The following is a 12792-nucleotide window of genomic DNA, read 5'->3' as shown; positions in this document are numbered from 1 at the left end:
TAAATTGCTATCTCCTCCTCATTTAGAAGTTTTTGTGTGTTTTTCTCTTGTTCCTTTGTCTGAAAGATGCTTCTTTGTCATCTCACGTCTACCTTTCTGCTTATCCTCCCCTTTACAGTTGGTATGGAGAGCCCTGGAGTTCTGAGGGGTGGTAATGTCTCATGTGTACCCAGAGCATGTGTTGGGAGTCATGGTATCATACTCCTTCTCCTGTAGCTGGGTGGCTGCAAAGGATATGGGTCTGTGAGGTAGGTGGCAGTGATTCACCACTGGAAGGATTGCTTCTGTAGCTTGCAGTGGTGGCAGTGTCTACTACAGCCCCTCCTGAGAGCCGGTAGCTTTGAGGGCTCATTTTCATAGCTTGCTATGTCAGCAGTTTCTCCTGCTGCCCCCTCCCTTTGCCAGGAAGGCTCCACTGCTCTCAGTAGGTATAGGAGTAGGTGCCACTGTTCTGCTAGCACTCGCCTTGCTTGGCCACTCTAGGGATCTCTCTCTCAAGCCTCAGGGCTCAGGGACTTCTCCTTAATTATGGCTCACAGGCTTTCTCTGTAGCTGAAGGATGTGTGTTTCTAGTGGTCCCTTCCCCTGCCTTAGTGCTGGGTGGAGTGCTCTTTGTAGCCGCTATGGGTTGGGAGGTGTGTTAATGGGCCTTTCCCAGCTGCCTTGGTGTGAAATGAGTGCCACTAATATGGGCCTTTGCAGGGCCACTGGCAGGGGCCCTGCAACTTGTGCTCTTCTCCAGTCAGGCAGCCCACACCTCGGGCATGGAGCAGACACTGGCAGCCCTCTCACAGGAGTGGGCATTGTCACTGGCAGATCTCTGGTGCTGATTGGGCAATGCTGGTGCAAGTGTCTGAAGAGTCTCTGGGTAGAGCCAAGACACCTATGTTTGCCTTGCTTGAGAAGATTACTGGTCTCACAGGGAATGGGCACTGCCACTGGCATCTCTTCTGGGGCTGACTGGGCACCACTAGCATGAGCCTCTGCAGATCCCTGTGTTTTCCCTGATCAGCAGGGGGTGGGCACAGACAGCCAGCCCTCCTTTCACGAATGGGCTCTTCTGCAGTTGGTCTTGCCTCTGCTTAGATGCTCTCCACTGTGGTCGCCCTACACTCTAGTCCCCCAGGCCATTTCCTCATCGCCAATCCTCTTTTTATCCCCATGTTGCCAGCCCCAGCTCCCTCTTTGGGTCTGGTCTCTAAGGCCAACATTTTAGTTTCCAACACTTGCTGGCACCCACGTACAGTTGCCCATTGCCCGTAGCACTGACCGTTTGTGGAGAACCGTTTCCTTTTGAACTGCCTCACACCATCTCTCTAGAGTTCCTTCTCTGATTTTGGCTGATCTTCTTGCTGCTGGGGGAACTTGATAGGGTGTAGGAACTATTCCTCTTTCCAGCTCCCTCTTGGGAGAGCAGGTCCCATCTCCTTTCCTTTTACTTATTTTTTCTCTTGTTCTTTTTTTCCTCTTTCTCTTATCCTGTCTGGTTGTGTAACATCTTTCTTGTTCTATCATAATTTTGAGTTCTTTTGTCAGTTTTTCTCAAATTTTCTGTGCCATAGTTCCACATGTAGTTGTATTTTCAATCTATTTGTGGGAGTAGGTGAGCCTATTTCCTGCTACTCCACCATTGTAGACCCTTCTCCCTCTAAAATATTCTTTTTGCTCTCATTTTCCTTGCACTATTTTCCACAAGAGCCAAATATGACAACAACCTAAATGTTCATCATAGGATAAATGGATAAAGATGTGAGATATACCTGAAATTGAATATTATTAGGCCATAGAAAAGAAGGAAACCCTACCTTCTGGGACAACATGGAACTTGAAGCCTAAGTGAAATAAGTCAGATGCAAAAGACAAAGTGTATGTTTTTATTTATATGCAGCATCTGAAAAAGCCAACCTCAGAAACAGCAGTTTCCAGGGGTTGAGGGGTGGAAAGGGAGATATTAGTTCAAGGATACAAACCCCCACCTATAAAATGGATAAGTTCTTGGGGTCTCATGCGCAGCATGGGGACTATTGTTAACAAAAAGGTATTATATTTGAAGGCTGTTAAGAGAGTTAGATCTTAAATGTTATCACCACACACACAGACACAATGTCATTAATGGGGTGGGGGGATTAATTAAACTTATTTGATGCTCATTTTCTAATATGTACCTCTATCAAATCATCACATTATATACCTTATAGTTACATATGTTAGATGTTAATAATATCTCAATAAAGTTAATAAAAAAAGAGAAAGCAAGTCAAATTTATCTAAATGACTAGGTAAATATTTGATTAGATACTGTCATATTTTCCTCAAAATGCTTGGCTAACAGTCCATGCTAAACAAATATGATCAGGTGCCACACTTTTATCCCATTACCCTTCCAACCCCCCCCCTTTTAAATCACAGCAGATTGTACCCAGGATGATGCCTGACTGGGGGAGTTGGTTACTCTGTAGATTGGCCAATGACCTAAGTTTAGTCTATTCAGCTCAAGGACAAACCAGATTTATTGGGGATTTCCTCTCTGAAATTCTGAATAGGGACCTAAGAGGCTGATGGGAAGTGGGAGAATATTGTAAAAGACTTGTGGAGAAAGAATTTGCATCTTGACAAAACAGAGCTATATGAAAGCAGAATTTTTTTTTTGTATTTTTGCCATTCCCATGGCATATGGATGTTCCCAGGCTAGGGGTTGAATTGGAGCTGCAGTCGCTGGCCTATGCCAGAGCCACAGCAACATGGGATTCGAGCCATGTCTGCAACCTACACCACAGCTCACGTCATGCCAGATTCCTAACACAATGAGCAAGGCCAGGGATCGAACTGGTGACTTCATGGTTCCTAGTTGGATTTGTTAACCAATGAGCCACGACAGGAACTCCTGAAAGCAGACCTTTTAAGTGAACAGAGAACATGAAGGACAAAGAGTACAAAATGTAAACCAAGGAGTTCCTCTTCAGGCTCACTGTTAATGAACCCAAACCCAACTAGTATCCATGAGGATGTGGGTTTGATCCCTGGCCCTATTCAGTGGTTTAATGATCCTGCATTGCCATGAGTGGTGCAGGTCACAGATATGACTCAGAACTGGCCTTGTGCAACAGCTGCTAGCTGATTCGACTCCTAGCCTAGGAACTTTCATATGGCACAGGTGTGGAGCTAAAACATCATCAACAACAACAACAAATGAAAAAACCCCAAATCATGCGTTAATCCATAGTGATAAAAAGAACCAGACAGGAAATACCAGTTGGTGAAAGACTTCCACATGTTCTTTGAAACATAGAGAAGAGTGATAAGTAACTGATTTAACAGATAGAGGAAGTTACAAATGTTTGAGAATGGAGATAAATAGGATAGGATAGGATAGGGGATAATAGCAAGTAGTTCACCTGCAAAACTCCTGAGATGCTAAGAGCTTAGAGCATCAAGCTCCATAGAATGTAGGAGGGAAAGGCACCTTGAGTCACATGAAGACTATTTTCTCTCTCTCTAGCCCACTTTCTCCATAGTCGGGCAACACCTCTACACCATCTCACAAAAGACTGGAGGTTTGTTTGCTTGCTTGTTTGTTTATTTATTTATTTTTTAGGGCTACACGCATGGCATATGGAGGTTCCCAGGCTAGTGGTCAAATCCAAGCCTCAACTGCTGGCCTATGCCACAGTCATAGCAATGCAGGACCCAAGCCTCATCTGTGACCTCTTTCACAGCTCATGGCAATGCCAGATCCTTAATCCACTGAGCGAGGCCTGGGATCGTATGCGCAGCCTCATGGTTACTAGTTGGATTTGCTTCCCCTGTGCCACAATGGGAACTCCTATTTATTTTTAATTGAACTAAAGAGTTTCAGGTATCACTGGAGAGAGCAGTGATGAAATGTACATTAGCAGGTACTAAGATGAAGTGAAAATCTACACAGTGAATGCAAGATCCCTTTTCTCTCACTGCTCCCAGGATGTCACCAGCCAGCACAGGTCATGATCCCACCATTTCTCAAGTGCACATAGCCCAAGTAAGGGGGTGGATTTTTTTGTGTGTGTGTGGGGTGAGAGGGGAAAATATAAGATCTGCATTATACTGCCTAACTACCCAAAACTTATGCCTACAAATATGTATACTTGGAAATTCCAAATAACTTTCTTATTTCTTCTACTTTAAATATGAAATGAAGAGTTCCTGTTTTCACGTAAGATGGCAAAACTAGTGAATGGGAAGATGAGCAGTAGAAACTCATCTTCAAATGAAAGCAAAGGGGGACTGGATTGCTGGATCACAAATTGGGTACAGTGACTTTTTAATTTTTCTCTGTAATTAAGCTCTGATCCCAAACCTGAAAATTAAAGCTTGTAGTTAACAAGACTCATTTTTTTCCTACAACTTTTTAAGGTTAGTGGTCACCTATTAATATCTGATTATTCATCTTTTGCTACCTATATAAAGATCCTCACCTCATCCTTCCTGCCAAGCAACCAGTGTATTCCTTCCAATCACCTGTTGTGCAGTTCTCTGCAGATTTCTAGTGAATATTCATCTCCTAGGTGATGTTTATCATGAAAAAAATGGTAAACAGCAGTTAGTTGTCTTATTTCCTGCATATCATAGTAAAATTACAATTGGTATTTTAGAGAAAATGAATGAGGCACTGGGTTTGATCAGGCTCATTTAGTTCTTGAAAACAAAGAATATATCTTTTTAAAATCAGGTTAATATTAAGGGCCCTGGTGCTTTTGGATAAGGTAGAATGTCATTAGTAGTTAAGGGTTCTTTTTTTTTTTTTTGTCTTTTCTAGGGCTGCACCCATGGCATATGGAAGTTCCCAGGCTAGGGGTTCAATCAGAGCTGTAGCCACCGGCCTATGACACAGCCACAGCCATGTAGGATCCAAGCTGCATCTGCAACCTACACCACAGCTCACAGCAATGCCAGATCCTTAATCCACTGAGCAAGGCCAGGGATCAAACCACAACCTCATGGTTCCCAGTTGGATTCGTTAACCACTGAGCCACAACAGGAACTCAAGTTCAGGGTTCTGGACCCGACTCCAAATGTAATTGTTATCCTATGAGTGTAGGTATGATTCATCTTTTTCTATTAATTTACATTTTTTAATTTATAGGGCTGATTGTTCTTTTCTCTCTTTCAAGAACGAGGAAGCTACTTAGGACAACTAGGGCCTTGCAAGAATATTTGTGAGTTCATGCTTCTCACTCTTCTTCATGAAAGTGTGTCTATTTTAGATTTCAGAGTCCCACTCTTGCTGTATCAGACCACTGACTTCAAAATAAACCCTGTGAGGGTGTACATTCAGACTTCTTTACAATTCTCTTATCTGTGGTATAGACTCCTAGGAAGGAATTTGATTATACATGTCTGTCTGCAAGAGATGTGGTGACAGTGACATGGGAGTTCTACATCCACAGCCTGTCCAGAAGACATATTATATAGAGTGCATCTGGGGAGGTACCCAGATTGGATCCGGGATACAACCCTTTTCATATTTTCCTTGTCTTGAAATAGAAGTCTTCAACTGAAACCCTACAAACTGGAATCTTTTACTATGCAAACCTTGCAAAAACAGAAATCAAACTGTAGCAGCTGTGATCAGTGATATAAAACTGCTTGAGATAGATTAGCCATGAAAAATATACAATCTGATTTTTAATTTACAATCTGATGTAGGAGTTCCCACTGTGGATCAGTGGTTTAAGAACCTGACATAGTGTCCGTGAGGATGTGGGTTTGACCCCCAACTTTGCTCAGTGGGTTAAGTATCTGGCATTGCCATGAGCTGTGGTGCATGTTGCAGACATGGCTAACATCCCACGTTGCTGTGGTGGTGGCATAGGCCTGCAGCTGCAGCTCTGATTCAACCTCTAACTTGGAAACTTCCATATTCTGCAGGTGCAGCCTGAAAAAAAAAATAATAAAAAGGTGATTATATATGTCATTGGATTTCATTGTGGAATTCACAGGTTTCTGGCCCCGCACTGAGAAATAAATGATGTTTTTCTCAGATGAAAAAAAAAATGTAAGCTTCTTGGGACAATAAAGTTAATATAAATTTATTAAAATTGATATAATTTAGTAATATTTAAACAGAAATAGAAGTTCCAAATAAGAAAAAAAATACTCATATCAAGTTTTCTATATGGTTAAAATACAAATAAGGCAACAAACTGGAGTTCCCATCATGGCTCAGTGGTTAACGAACCCAAATAGCATCCATGGGATGCGTAGCTGGTGTTGCTGTGAACTGTGCTATAGGTCGCAGACACAGCTCAGATCCTGCATTGCTATGGCTGTGGTGTCAGCCAGAGGCTACAGCTTCAATTCAACCCCCTAGTCTGGGAACTTCCAAATAAAAAGACAAAGAGGCAATAAAAAAGAAAAGATTCTTAATGATCATGTAACTAGAGACCATACTGTTGATGAATACTGACAAAAGATGATGTCAATCTCCATGGTGTAAATATAATTTTCATATATTTATAATTATATAAATATAATTTTTAAATGCCTCAGTCTTTCTCAAATTACTCTCCTTTCTGAATTACATTAAAATTCACTGAAAACCATTCACATCTCTGATATAACTATTTATGTTTCAAAGCCTAAAAACACTCCTCCTGGTTATTACATACTTTCTGTAATTGACTATTATTTTTGAATTCCCTACCATCAACTACATGTACCTAGCTCACCTGAATATGCTTTCATTCAGACCATCTATGTCATAATCATAATAGCCCACTATTATAAACAAATTATTGAAATGAGTATGACTCAACAGACAAGGAAATATTTCCTCCCAAATATAAAGGGTCATTTTAAGAGCAGAAAGGATTTTTTTTACAGATAGATTATTAATATGAGTATAACCCCAACAGTCAGAACCTCCCTAAGGAAAAAATACTCCTACAAAAGGGTGAATTTTCTCATTCTGTTCTGTCACTGTTCTAGAAGAATCTAGGTAAACATATGATAAGAATTTCCAATATAACCCCAAGAAAAGAAGAGAGGTTTCTTAGATTAAATATATTGTCCTTTAAAATATGAAGATGCTATGCTTACTTGAACCTGGTGCTTTTTCCTGAGTCAGGAAGAACAAACAAGTTGAAGGTCCACAATGAGACACAAGACCACCATTTCTAGTAAATAAACTCTTTGGAAGGAACACCTGTCAAGCCGTGGTTATAAGCAAATAGAAGTATAATTATAAACACAAGTCAACACACAGGGCAGTGGAAACAGGAGATCAAACCACAGGGATATCCGGCAGACCAGAGAGGCAGAGACCCAGCAGTGACCATCGAAGACAAGGTGTCTCACATGACTGTAAGACCGTCTCTTCTACATAAACTTGACTCAACACTAGTGTGTGTTCACATGGCTTATATTCCTAAAGAAATTAATATTCACACCACACGTTAGGATTACATTAACTCCATAAGAAAAAGATCTTATTTGGTATGGACTTCCTTTCAGTCAATCCAAACTATGAGGAAAACTGAAACTTCTATTCATCTCCTGTCATCTGAAACCAACTTCTTGGTCCACAACTTCCTCATGGCATTTTTCACTTATGCCTTCCTTAGTGTACAAATCAAAGGGTTGATCAAAAGTGTTCAAAGTTAGGAGGTTGCAGACATAGCTTGGATCCCACATTGCTGGGCTGTGGTGAAGGCCAGCAGCTACAGCTCTGATTCAACCCCTAGCCTAGGAACATCAATATGCCATGGGTGCGACCTACACAGCTCACAGCAACGCTGGATCCTGAACCCACGGAACAAGGCCAGGGATTGAATGGGTGTCTTCACAGATGCTAGTTGGGTTGATTAACAGCTGAGCCATGATGGGAACTCCTTCTTTTCCATTGTTAAAAAGCACATTTCTTTGACCTGGCTTCCTCCACATACTACCTTCAGATCTCTTGGCCTTCCTTAAGAAATGAAAAAAACGAAAAAAGAGAGAGAAATTGCATGCTACAAATTATTGTTTGCTATGATAAAGATAATGCTGGAGAACGAAACAGTCATGATTTCTGTCCTCAGTGAGTATTAGTTTACAGAACTTTAAGATTCTGAGCAATGGAAATAAAATGCATGGTTTCTAGCACATTTTTTTCTATTTGAAATTGTTCTACTCATTGGTTATGTGAATCAGGATTTACAGGTGTCTGAGTTTTAGCCACAAGTGCTGATGTGCCCTTTGTACACAGAACACCCACTCACATCTTTATGAAACTCCACTCCTTTAAGTATGATATCACTACTATTCATGGTTTCACTTATGATTTTTCCACAAGCTTCTTGAGACCACTCTGGGATTCTTTCTGTTAGTTTAACCCTACCCAGAAGAGTGGCTCAATTCTCTATTCTCTCTGTTTTCCTGGATGACCTTCCTCAATTTCCAAATAATTTAAACTCTCATTTACAAGCAAAGATTCCCAAATCTAGTTTTAGAGTCCTGACATCCATTTCAAACTGTGAAAAAACCCAAATGAGTATTTTCACACATATATCCTGTGGCTACCTCAATTTCAACCTGTCCTCATGGTCTCACTATTCATTCTCAGCTCCTCAAACACAGATACCATTACTCAGACATTCGAATCAACTTTTGTTATAATCACTTATGAATCCTTGTTTCCACTTAGGAGCATATAAAATAATGTGTGGCAAGAGGATAAACCATGAAATGAAACAATCATGAATATCATTCTCAGGATGGAACTTCCCAAATACATAACCTTGCAAGCTGCTTGACTTCTGTGCATTTCAGTTTTCTCTCACATGAAACATCACTGTTCATTCTTATCTGGTGGAATATTTATGGGAAACACAAAATGTAACTTATGTACAGTGACAAACATACAGGCTGTTGCTAAATATATGGTAAGTAAAATTATGTCAATGAAACACCTTCATCAATAAGTGTACATTTACTAACATAAGTTAGAAAAACAGTTGGATATCCATTTGAAAAAAATATGAGCTATCAATTCAGTTTGCAAAAAGAGGTTTATAGTTAATCAAGGTACTACTTGCTCTAAGTCTGTAGATCCACGTTTGGGGATGTGTGAAGCTCACAGCAGAGAAATTAATTCCAAAGCACCACCTTACACTCCCTGGATTATACTTGCAAGTAAATTACAAGAGCTATAAAAGTTTGTCTTCTAATACACAGGACAACTTAGGACACTGGGTGGCAGTGATCTCCCTACTCTTCTATCAATGACATTTTTCTCTTCTTTCTATTCTCCACCATCTATTTGTATTTCTTTTTCTATTTCCCCAGTACCTTTGGGCAGCAAGGTACTAACAACTCCAACCTTTGTTTCCATCTTGCTACTGAGTATGAAGAGGATCAGTTGCTATACCCATATGTTAAATAGACAAAAGAAAAAAAGGCATCCAAATAGGAAGAGAAGAGATAAAACTGTCATGTATGCAGATGACATGATATTATACATATGAAACCCTAAGGACTCAACCCAAAAACTACTTGAACTGATTCATAAATTCAGCAATGTAGCAGGATATGAGATTAACATTCAGAAATCAGTCACATTTCTGTATACCGACAATGAAATATTAGAAAAGGAATACAAAAATACAGTATCAAAATTGCACCTAAAAAAATCAAATACCTCAGAATACACCTGACCAAGGAGGTAAAGGACTTATATGCCGAGAAGTATAAAACATTAATCCTGGAAATTAAAGAAGATGTAAAGAAATTGAAAGATATTCCATGTTCATGGATTGGAAAATTCAATATTGTAAAAATGGCCATATTACCCAAAGCAATCTACAGATTCAATGCAATCCCTATCAAAATACCCACGACATTATTCACAGAACTAGAACAAATAATCCAACAATGTATAGGGAACCACAAAAGACCCAGAATTGTCAAGGCAATCCTGAAGAACAAAATCCAAGCAGCAAGCATAACTCTCCCAGACCTCAAGTAATATTACAAAGCCACAGTCATCAAAACAGTGTGGTACTGGTATCAAAACAGACAGACAGACCAATGGAACAGAATAGAGAACCCACACATATACCCTGACACCTACGGTCCATTCATCTTTGACAAAGGAGGCAAGAGCATAAAATGAGAAAAAGAAAGTTTATTCAGCAAGCATTGCTGCGAAACATGGGCAGCTGCATGCAAAGCAATAGAAATAGAACACACCCTCACACCATGCACCAAAATACACTCAAAATGGTGGAAAGACTTTAATAGAAGACAAGACACCATCAAACTCCTGGAAGAGAACATAGGCAAAACACTCTCTGACATCAACCTCATGAATATGTTCTCAGGTCAGTCTCCCAAGGCAACGGAAAGAAGAGTCAAAAGAAACCAGCAGGGACCTAGTCAAACAGACCAGCTTTTGCACAGCAAAGGAAACCAAAACGACAACAAAACGACACCTTACAGAATGGGAGAAAAGAGTTGCAAACGATGCAACAGACAAGGGCTTCATCTCTAGGATACACAAGCAGCTTATACAATGCAACAGCAAAAAAGCCAACCTCCCAAAGGAAAAATGGGCAAAGGCCCTGAATACACTGTTTGCCAAGGAAGATACACTGATGGCCAACAAGTACATAAAAAAATGCTCAACATCACTGATTATTAGAGAAATGCAAATCAAAACTACCCTGAGATACCACCTCACACCAGTCAGAATGGCCATCATTCGTAAGTCCACAAATAACAAGTTCTGGAGGGGTTGTGGAGAAAAGGGAACCCTCCTGCACTGTTGGTGGGAATGTAAGCTGGTACACCCACTATGGAGAACACTTTGGAGATACCTTATTTTTTTTAATTTTTTATTTTTTATTTTTTTTAAATTATTTATTATTTTTTCCCACTGTACAGCAAGGGGGTCAGGTTATCCTTACATGTATACATTACCAATTACATTTTTCCCCCAGCCCTTTCTTCTGTTGCAACATGAGCATCTAGACAAAGTTCTCAATGCTATTCAGCAGGATCTCCTTGAAAATCTATTCTAAGTTGTGCTTGATAAGCCCAAGCTCCCGATCCCTCCCACTCCCTCCCCACCCACCAGGCAGCCACAAAGTCTCTCTCTCCAGGTCCATGATTTCTTTATGAGGAGATGTTCACTTTGTGCTGGATATTAGATTCCAGTTATAAGTGCTATAATATGGTATTTGTCCTTTGTCTTTCTGGCTCATTTCACTCAGTATGAGATTCTCTAGTTCCATCAGTTGCTGCAATGGCATGATGTCATTCTTTTTTTATGGCCTGAGTAGTATTTCCATTGTGTATATATACACTTCTTCTGAATCCAATCATATGTCAATGACATTTGGGTTGTTTCCATGTCTGGCTATTGTGAATAGTGCTGCACTGAACATGGGGTGCATGTGTCTCTTTTAAGTAGATGTTTTGTCCGGATAGATACCCAAGAGTGGGATGTATGGGGTCATACTGGAAGTTCTATGTATAGATTCTAAGGTTATGGTACTTTACCATATGACCCGCAATCCCACTCTTAGGCATATATCCAGACAAAATTTCCTTAAAAAAAAACACATGCACTTGCATATTCATTTGCACCACTATACACAATAGCTAGGACATGGAAACAACCCAAATGTCCATCAACATATTAGGAAGATTAGGCAGATGTAGTATATTTACACAATGGAACTCTACTCAGACATAAAAAAAAAACAACATAATGCCATTTGCAGCAACATGGATGGAACTAGAGACTACCATACTGAGTGAAATGAGTCAGAAAGACAAAGACAAAGGCCATATGATATCACTTGTAACTGGAATCTAACATACATCACAAAGGAACCTTCCCATAGAAAAGAAAATCCTGGACTTAGAGAATAGACTTGTGGCGGCCCAGGAGGTAAGGGAGGGAGTGAGAGGGATTGGGAAGCCTGGGGTTTAATGGATGCAAACCATTGCTCTCGGCATGGATCTACAATGAGATCCTGCTGTGTAGCATTGAGAACTGCATTGAGATACTTATTCACAACAAAAAAAGTGAGGGAAAAAATGTATGCATGTAAGTGTATCTTGGTCCCCATGCTGTACAGTGGAAAAAAAATAAAATTGACTTGATTATATCTGGATAATTACAAGAACTTTAGAGTATTATATTCTTTAGGATAGCAATATCTTACATCATCATGTCTTAAAATATGGAATTTTTAAGATTTTATGGATTTTAAGATTCCATCCTGGAATGCAGAAAAGAACATTTTTTTCAGAGTTCGTGAGCGGGCTGTGTAGACTTAAAAAAAATGCACAACATGAAAGCTTGGAATTAAGTTTTATTTGGGGCAAAATTAGGGACTTAAGCCTAGGAGACAGCATCTTAGCCCAGAGAACCCCCTCTGAGCAGGTAGAGGCAGGGGGAAAGCTAGGATATATGAGTTTTTGCAAGAAAGGGAAGGTAGTAGGAAGAGGAGACACATGTCATCAGAGTTACAGAAGAAGATTTACAGAAAACCTATTTCTATGGGAAGATATAAAGGTCTGGGCTTACTGGACTCATTCCTTCAATAGGTACCTCTGTTGTGGGCCAGTATTCTTTGTTTCTTTCCTGAGTTCCCTCAGGGCTCACCAGCCCACCCTTGGGAGTGACTGCATTGACTGATGACATATTTTGTTTTTGTCCACTTATTACAACCCAGGAGCTCTGAAATCCTGACCCAAAGGGGAAAAGGGGAAATGCCAACATATGTGTTATAAGGTGGAGGCAGAGGTGTGCATGCAGCCATGCAC

The sequence above is a fragment of the Phacochoerus africanus genome, chromosome 4 (genome assembly GCF_016906955.1).
Source record: "Phacochoerus africanus isolate WHEZ1 chromosome 4, ROS_Pafr_v1, whole genome shotgun sequence".
Classification (NCBI taxonomy): Eukaryota; Metazoa; Chordata; class Mammalia; order Artiodactyla; family Suidae; genus Phacochoerus; species Phacochoerus africanus.
The sequence above is the reverse complement of the archived record's forward strand: the minus strand, read 5'-3'. Positions refer to the sequence as shown.